Source organism: Macrobrachium rosenbergii, chromosome 30, assembly GCF_040412425.1.
Source record: "Macrobrachium rosenbergii isolate ZJJX-2024 chromosome 30, ASM4041242v1, whole genome shotgun sequence".
NCBI classification, from domain to species: Eukaryota; Metazoa; Arthropoda; class Malacostraca; order Decapoda; family Palaemonidae; genus Macrobrachium; species Macrobrachium rosenbergii.
The window spans coordinates 10,791,001-10,801,000 of record NC_089770.1 but is presented as its reverse complement, the minus strand read 5'-3'; the positions used below and the strand labels follow the sequence as shown (position 1 = coordinate 10,801,000).

Sequence of the window (10,000 nt, the reverse complement as noted above, 5' to 3'; positions counted from 1 at the left end):
GCACGTGCCGTCCCCCCACCCTTGAAAAGTGACAAAATAATATTATTGAAGATTTAGATACTAGTAACATAAATGAGAAATATAAATATGGGAAAAATAAAAAAATCTATTATAGAAATAATAAAAATTTTAGAAAAAATTATTTATATGTATATATACATATATATGTATATATATACATGAATGTATCATATGAAAATTGGCGCCACCCCCATGAAATATTTCTGAACCCGCTAATGGTAACAGATAACATCAGATGAGAAATATCAGACAAAATTCAACTTACTGAAAAAAAAGAGAGAAGAAGAATTTAGCAAGAATTCAGGGAAAGTCAAGAAAGTGTAAAAAGAATGGCAGACCCATCTGCTCATCTGATTCCTGCTGTGACATCCTGTCTCCTGACGGATTGATATTCAGAAAGAGTCGCAGAAGGCTGTCAGAAACCAGCAGGAAATGGTGACGGGAGACATGAAACCTTGAGAGTCATCATTACTGTTATTAATATGAAAGATGGAACTAATGATGTTACGTACGCGCGTTTCGCCTTTCCTCGTCTTCATTTCCCTCACATTCGTCAGAGTGTCGCTGTAATGAGCGAGTTACCTGGAAAGCCACCACAGCAAGGTATCCAAAGCCTTTTTATACTGAAAGCAGTGAGTTAACTAGAAACAAGTACCTTGAAGTTACGTTTTCACATACCTTCAAAGTTCCCTCACCCTCCTATCTCGCGAAAGCTACACCACGTAATCTTCATAATTTGCATCGCTTTAAGCAGTGAATTAAACTCGAATTTCACCGCGAAGTTGTGTCGTTTTTTTCATTCATCCGCTTTCCTTACCTTCCAACATTTTCCAGCGACCGCCACCATCAAAACAACTTGTGCGCGCTTGCGTCACCAGGCAGTTGGGTTTGTTGTTATTGCGTGACCTCGAGGGCGTTCTTTTCGTAGGTTTTCGTTACAAGTCGCGGTGATGGGGACTTAATCCACTGTGGCGAGAACGATTAGCCTGACACGATCTCTGTTCCTTTCATTTTTGTTTTTATTTTATAAACTTCTTGAATTGCATTCCAGGACTGAATTCCAGGGGTCCGATTACCTTAAGAGTATCATCGACACAGACAGCTGATGCAGCTGAATATTTCCAGTAGACTTTTGTATTTCGACGTATTGGCACATGATAAAGTCTTCTTAATTAGTCAGAACTTCTTAGCATAACTGAGCAGGAGCGAGAATGGAAAAGATTGAACAACTGCAGAAATAACACAGGTCCTGGTTCACGTCTTCAAATATTTTCTGTCGAGTAGAAGACTCTGTGAAATTTTGTACATTTTGTCACCACATGGTAATGCCCCGGACTCACACTTGACTATGACCTATGCGTTTAGTTAAACTTATCACACATTCAAGAATATTATCTGCGAGACAGCCAGCACTCTCAATAATCGTTTGTTCGTCCCTCACTAAGAGGACTCTTCTTCTTCTTCTTCTTCAGTTATCCTCAAGAAAACCAGATCTGGTTTTCTGTTGGCTTCCTGGCGTCACTGGAAAGCGAACTGCAAGAATGCACTGTAAGCAGTGCCGAGACCCTTCTTGCAATATTCACGCCAGCAAGGGATGACACACACTACTACTTCTTCTTTGTTGCAATCGGTCCTCCTCCTCCTCCCTCCGCCCATTTCAGCTTCCTAGTTTTCAAATGGAGCCTTCCTTTTCCCGCAGATGAAACGGCAGAAGTGGAAGGCGGGTGTCTACTCAAGACGACCCGGTCTTTCGGCTTTGTGAGTTGCTCTGGTGGTCCTGCAAACTCAGGTCCTGATCTCATTTCCAGGCAAGTAAACAGGTCGCGGCAGGAAAGTTTGATCTTGCGTCTGGCATCGCCTCTTTGGGCAGTGGTCTCTCGGTACGAGTTGCCAAGGTCGTCTGCTGCCTTCCCGACGACCTCACCCCCGTAACCCGGACGCGGGAGTGCCAAGATGGTCGCATTTCTAAGTATTCAGAGTGATTGCTTCTCATGATTTCGTCTGTGGTGAATTGCATTTGGCCACCTTGAGGCAAACGCAGGCGGGCTGGATTGCGATCGAGCGAATCCTTCCAGCCTTGTGGAACCCCGCGCGTCGGCGTCGACCCCATGTTTATGCCCCTCGCCAGAAAAAAATAACATTTTCTCAAGAAAGGATACCTCTGCAACGCTGGCCTGGCATTCGTCTTTTTGTTGGCTTGTTTCTCCTGGCTCTCACGCATATCCTGGTCTCGCGGGGGCTGTGCCAACCCGTCCCGACGCCTTTATTTTCTCTCTTATTTTGATTCCCTAAGGTTTCCGAAAGGGGTCATCCAGTTCTGGACCCTCGGGGGGAACAGACTGGCCGACTGGTCGTACGCCGTGACGTGTGAAAAGGCAGACTTGCCTCTTTTCAGGGTCAGATGGGGCCTTTTGCTGCTGGTGTTCTTCTTTACCTTGCAGGCCCTATTAGCTTCTTTAGAAATCCCCTTCTTCTCCCAGAGCCTCGTCAGAGCTTCATACCCAGCCCTATACCCCTTCGTGACCTCCCTCCCTCCCTCCCTCCCTCCTCCCACCCCACTCCTCACCTCAGCCACTAACCTCCATTTCCTATACTCGCATCCCAAACTCCCAGATGCCCTCTCCGACTTCTTTGCCTGGAATAGCTAATTGGACCCTACCTCAACTCTCTCTCTCTCTCTATATATATATATATATATATATATATATATATATATATATATATATATATATATATATATATATATATATATATATATATATATATATATATTCCTAGATTCTTTTTCTCTTATTCGTCTTGCTTGCCTCTTCAATCTCAGTTATTCCTCTCTCTCTCTCTCTCTCTCTCTCTCTCTCTCTCTCTCTCTCTCTCTCTCTCTCTCTCTCTATCTCCTCTCTCTGCCACAAATTCAAACTAAGAGACCCGGGTTCGATCCCCCAAGCCGAACGAGGAAAGAAACGATATGGGCTCGTTTCGTTAAAACTATGGCCTTGTGGATTGTGTACCTGGCTGTTAGTCAGTTGTTGTGGGTTGCAGCTGTTGTGGAGGTACAGGGAGAGAAAAAATTATTAATGACAGACGGGATGGGCAACCTAGTGTCCAAGTGTAGCCCGGACACGAAACAAAAATAAAATTTTTTTAAATTGGACAGAAAATAGGTATAAATAAAACAAAAGTTTGTATAAATTTATAAGAATAATACATTCTTACAAATATTTAATTTTCTATTTAATTTTTTTTAAATATATCCTAAGGCCTAAAAGAAAGTTCCCATCGAGAACCACGGCTCATGGCATGCGCACACTTCAAAACATGTTAATTAACTTCCATTCTAAACTAATAAACCTATTCGGGAAACACGAGAGAAGGCATAGAATTCCACACTCCGGAATCAAGGGCGGATGCCAATGGAATGAGAATCTTTTGATGTGAGGGCTGATGACTGGCGTCGCAGTAACTAGGGTCGTAGGCGAAAAGGCTTTGAGAACGAATTTAACTAGCTAATAGTCTGTCATATGAATAAATACAATAGTCAGTTTCCTTAAACTAACATATAAGTATTTTTCCAGAAAGATTTGTATCACCTGTAACTTTATGAAACTTTTTAGCGTAGAAAAAATCGTATTTTATTCATATGTTTTGGTAACGCAAAGTATTGAGTATGAGGTTTAAATGTGTAAGTATAGCTTTTATGATTATAGCTTTTATAAGTAAAGCTTTGGCCTTGTTATGTTTTCAATCCCTGCATCAGTAAAGTGTTATGGTGTTCCAGCTATAGTTCGGGAGAGCATTATTATATTTATCAATTTTATTTTTATTTATCATTATCCGACTTCTATACGTCCTTCTGTTGTAAAGGCAAAAAACATTCTTTGATCATTCATTTCTTAACCTTCATTTCATAAAATAAGGATTTACATTACCAATAAATAAAGCATACATCACAAAATAAACATTCTGAAATCACCCCAGTGACGTAACCAATCACGGTGACGTTTTATTTATCCTTCCCAGGTTCAGATTCAGGTTGCGTTCTCTTCACCTAGAAAGGCAATGTTGCGTGACTTGTTTACGTACATCACCACCTGCAGATATGATATAATATTTTTAACCATTTCTCGTATCCCTGGATGTGGTTGTGTATCCCTGAGAAGAGTATCTCACGGCCCAGAATGGTTCGCGGATCCCCGGGGGACTGGCCCAGGTGCCAAATTGTTCTGGGTTAAATTATTATGGTCATGTCTGTAATCCACCTCTGTAACACAGGAGGGGCGGTGCCGCAATATACTTACATATTCGGCTGCTCTACAGTTCCATACCTCTCTCTCTCTCTCTCTCTCTCTCTCTCTCTCTCTCTCTCTCTCTCATATACCACGCTGCCTTTTTTTCTTAGAAGACTTCCTGTAATTAGACTCATGTTCGAAGTTCACTTTTGTAACATGGTAGAGGCGTTACCATAATGCTAGGTTGTTATACACGTTACACATATTCTCTCTCTCTCTCTCTCTCTCTCTCTCTCTCTCTCTCTCTCTCTCTCTCTCTCTCTGTGTGTGTGTGTGTGTTAATGAATGATAAAAATACCTGGGGTCTGCAAATAGCCAGACAACTGAGCAATATTCTACTACTGCTAGAAAGAAAAATTCTTACATTTCTTGAGATGTGAGAGGCCTTACGAATATATGTATAGTTTCTAGCTTTCGTGCAGAATGAGATGATATTATTCTAAAGAGGTGTGACAGATATTTGAATCACGAATCATCAAATATTTAAAGTCCTAACGTACAGTTTGATTATAACATGCTGAATGTAAATTCTCTGGACCAATTTATAATTTATATACATTGCGTGTTTCGAATCGGTAAATACTAGCAGCATTTATCAGGATACAATTGAAATTTATTAAAGGAATTGACCATCTTTAAATTATTAATTTTTTTACTTTTTAATACTTAATTTTATGAATCTAAAGTGTGAAAGTATGATAAAACATGCATAGTTTGAATTGGTCTTTCATTTAGTTTAAAGCTTTCATTCTTATTAATTTAATTTTTACCATTTTAATCTAAACGTCTCAAAGATAACCCCTCCTGGCATCGATAAGCATAAGTCAACCAACGGTACACCAGAAAAGAGGTTGTCCTGACTTTGGTTTGGATGATTGACAGATAGTTCGAGAGAGAAAAAAAACTCAATATCATACTTTCGTGCAACTATATTCCAAGGTCAGCTGTGGACCAAAGTACCAATCTTCAAGAACTTGAGAAATCCGACCTTGGGCAGAGGATATGGCACGTCTGACCTTGTGCCATACTGAGAAAACTGTGGGTGAGGTCTTGTCAGCTGAGAAATTGCAGACCGTGATTGCAGCTACAGAGATATCAAATATTGCTGTACCTCATCCCACGAAGAAATAGAGTGACGGGTCGTGTCATCTTAATGGAAACTGTTTAAACTAGGACTAATGGTCGTTATTGTTTAAATGATTCATGTGGATTGGGGTATCATGCTTAACTGATTAAGGCCTCTGTAAGGAGACGAAATCGTACCAAGGTGTGTCAGCTAAGATTTTTTGAAAGTCTCCTGTAAGAAAATAGTCTGTGAATTTACCGAGAGAAATTATATAAATGATTCGGACACAAAACTACAAGAAGTACCCCTGCCTCATCTTTGGTTGACTTAGTTAAGATCATCCATTTTTAGATTTAGTGCTTCTGCTCCACGCCTGTTAGCTAATCATGAAATGAACAACTGTTAACTTACCATTATGGTAAGAGTGAGCTACCTCGCACAGCCTGTGCCATCTCTCACCAGATATGTTTTTCTTTCAGTAGAGATAAAATGGCCTCACATTTTAGATAGCTTAGACATTTGGATAGAGAAGATCCAGATGGGTTCTCTTCATTTTCAACAAGGTGTCTGAGGTCCAGTCTCTCTTACTTAGCGTATTTAATTAATTCATACCATGCAGTGCCTGTTCCCATGGGTTCAATAAGTGATGCCTTTAAGCTAAATGCTTGATTCCTGTCAGTCAGTATGCCAGCGTGAATCCATTTGGTATTTGTGATTCCCTTTTAGATGTAACTAGATATATCCAGAATAAACTTACCCATGGATATAATTCAGGATTGTTCAAGTTGATTTCATGGCCGCCTTTGACTGGGTTAACCTTAAGGCTTATGTAAGTAAGTACCTACGCACTTAGTCTTATTCCCAGTTTAAATGGTTGACAACAGAGAGTTGGTTTTATTTAATGGCCCTAGACCTACTTTGTCTGGCGTTCTACATGGTGGTGTTTTGGGACCATTGTTGCTTCGTAGCCCTTCCAAGTGACATAATTGTTTATCTGGGAGTTAACATGCAGACAATAGTTCTCTTGCTTAATTACACCTTCACGCCAAATGCAAATTGAAGTTAGTTCTAGCCTTAACAGAGATCTGAAACGGATCAGTAATTGTGTAGCCAGAGGGCTATGAGGCTACACACATGTAAAAATTAAGAAACTTCTTTAGTGCCCAATCTTGCACAAGCTACCTCTCCACGATTCTCTAGATACTTGTCGATACATAAAAGTTATCTTCTATTGATTCAAATACTTGTCACACCTCTTTAGAGTAATATCATCTCATTCTGCCAGAAGGCTAGAAACTGTGCATGTTCGTAAGGGCTATTATATCTGAAGGAATTGTGGTATTAATGCCACATGCTTCAAATTTTATTTTTCTAGCAGCGATAGAATATTGCTCAGCTGTCTGGTTATTTGCAGACCCCAGGTATTTCTATCATTTAAACCTAACTGTTCAAGGTGGTGATTTCTTGTCAAAGCAGCGATAACCAAGACCTAGGTCACCAGTGGAAGACATCCAGATTTGTCTATCATTCATAACATCTTATAGTACTTCAGAAGGAACCCTCCAGAAGTGCCATAAGTTCCTGTGCCTCAAGGTCTTCAGCATTCACATCCTGTTAAGGTGCTACATTGTCAAGTCAACAGTTCTTTCTGTAAAATGGGATTCTTGGTAGTATTACGACTGCCCTTCCTCTATAAGTCTGAGAGAGACTTCGATGCTGTTGAGTATTTATTTATTCTTTGTTGCTTTGTCTTTATTGTTGATGATATGTTATTTTATCCTGTTTATCTTGATTTTACTTATAGGAATTCGGTTGGGGAAGTTCCTTTGCACAGCTGAAGGACTTTTAGGCTTGTTCTGAAGGATTGATTTCTTATTTTCAATAATAATAATAATAATAATAATAATGATGATGGCAGTAGTAGCAGCAGTGATTGTTAGTGGTAATACGGCCCAAATGACAGGATTTTTAATTAAAGAACACACATTAGTTTGTTTTGTGTGTAGATTTAGATTAAAATGTGTCCGTTATATTTTTTTATTTTTAGATTTTCTTAATTCAGTTGTTTTTCCTTACCAAAATTCAAGGGTGGGGGACAGCAATCCCCCCCTTCCTCCACACACAACCACAACCATCCCAACCCTGTCTACATACATGGTCGTATAAAACATGAGATTAAAAGGTACTTATAGGATTTACTTGTCTTCAGGCTGGGTCTGCTCTCTCTCTCTCTCTCTCTCTCTCTCTCTCTCTCTCTCTCTCTCTCTCTCTCTAGTTCCTCGTTGGACGGGTCTATATCGTACTCGGCTAGCACTCTGCTGGGCCCGCGTTCGACTCTCCGGCCGGCCAATGAAGAATTAGAGGAATATATTTCTGGTGATAGAAATTCATTTTCTCGGTATAATGTGGTTCGGATTCCACAATAAAGTGTAGGTCCGTTGCTAGGTAACCAATTGGTTCTAGCCACGTAAATAAAGTCTAATCCTTCGGGCCAGCCGTGGAGAGCTGTTAATCAGCTCAGTGGTCTAGTTAAACTAGGTATACTTAACTTTCTCTCTCTCTCTCTCTCTCTCTCTCTCTCTCTCTCTCTCTCTCTCTCTCTCTCAGTTGAAGATGAAACTGCATTTTTGATGTTCTTGGCTGTGTCTTGAACCATGCCTGATGGAAAATAGCATATATATATATATATATATATATATATATATATATATATATATATATATATATATATATATATATATATATATATATATATATATTAAAATATATATATATATATATTAAAATCTGCTGGAGAAAAAAAAATTCCAAATCTGTGGGAGTATATTAACACTATATATATATATATATATATATATATATATATATATATATATATATATATATATATATATATATACATATACACACACACACACACACACACACAAACAGCAACAATATAAATTGGCAAGAAAAGGAAAATCCTAAGTATCCAGCCTGCCATGTCAGATTTCTGTCCAGAGTTTCAGAAATAAATTGTGTTCTATTTCTGTCCGTACAAGAATTCTAGATCGGAATTCTGCGTTATTTAATGAGTCTGCATTATTTCATGTATGTTTCATTGTTTATATATACACGTTATTTATTCTTTGACAGTTAAATTGGTTTTATTTAATTTGTGTTATAATTAGCTTATTTCATTTTTTAGATGTACATAAAGATTTCGTTGTATTCTTAGTAATATTTTCTTGAAATTCAAACAATCTTATTTACTTTCTGAATCCCTTTAGTGGATGTTTCCAGTCACAGTAACTGAATGTTTTCTAATTCAGATCAGCCCGGAAATCTTTAACCTGTGAAAACCAATGAATTTATGAATGGCCTATATGCATTAATAAGCTGGATATTTTTCACTGTAAAGAGGCTACGCTAGGCTAGGTAGAATATAATTTAGGCCCAGCGCTGGGACCTATCAGGTAATTCAGCGCTGAAAGGATGACAGCAAAAGGTTACAAAGTCGTAACAGGAGGAAACCCTCACAGATGCACTATGAAACAATTGTTAGGAGAGGATGGATTAGCAAGATGGAGGAAAGAATACGAATGGAGGTACAGTAAAAAGGGTTTGAAAGGGGTTGCAGCTTGGGGCCGAACCGGCGCTACAAAGGACCTTAAGTAATGCCTACAGTGCACCCCTACTGGCTATGCGATGCGAGGTTAAGGATCGTAAGTATAGTGAAGACGCAACGTTATTTATGAGTTTCCCAATTAATTTGAGACCGTTTTCTGTAATTGTTCCATTTTCTATCGATTTCAACGGAAATTCATGTAAACAAATATTGGTATCTTGGGTGATATTGCCCCACGATGCTGTTATTATAGTTATTATGCCGTCCTGTCCCAGAGTTGATAGTGCCAAAATTTAGTAAAGGCAAAATATTTCTTTATTATAATTTTATTTTGGTAAATTGCCCTTTTTTTTTTTTTTTTTTTTTTTTTTTTTTTTTTTTTTTTTTATAGTCTGACTCCCAACGTACCTAATAATTATTTAGTATCCTTGAGCGCTATTTATTTTCTGTAATTGAAGTCCACCAAATCTTTAACCTCGCCGATAATTTAATGAACCGGTTTTATATTGGACGAAGTCATTGACAGGAAATAGTTATATGGAATCCCAAATGAGCTGATTAAAGAATTATACTCAAGAGTTAATGTTTTAAAATAATAAGACTGGGGAGAATCGATAGAGTGAGAGGGACAATTGTATAGCAGAGTTTCCTATTAACTTAAGCAGTGAATTAGTACTTGGTAATTAGATAAAAGCAGTTGGTTACAACTTGGTGGGAAAGAATGGCCAGCGCCTCATCTCAATAGAATTGCTGAAAAGCGGATGGTTAGCACCTATGGGGCCAATGTCGTATATATATATATATATATATATATATATATATATATATATATATATATATATATATATATATGCTTTTGGGCATATTTCATGCATTTTCATGACATTATCTATTATATAATATATATATATATATATATATATATATATATATATATATATATATATATATATATATATATATATATATGTGTGTGTGTATGTATGTGTGTGTGTCTGTGTGTGTGTGTGTAATAGA

At 38.1% G+C, this 10,000-nt stretch overlaps 1 protein-coding gene across 1 annotated transcript in view; it reads right to left on the bottom strand.

Annotated features, from left to right (window-relative positions):
• The window catches only part of LOC136855025 (uncharacterized), a 23,820-nt gene extending 22,020 nt beyond the window's left edge, over positions 1-1,800 (bottom strand). The window contains exon 1 of the mRNA XM_067131745.1: positions 839-1,800. The gene's annotated coding sequence lies outside the window, so the exon portion shown is untranslated. The remainder of the gene's footprint in view (positions 1-838) is intronic.
• Positions 1,801-10,000: the final 8,200 nt, after the last annotated feature.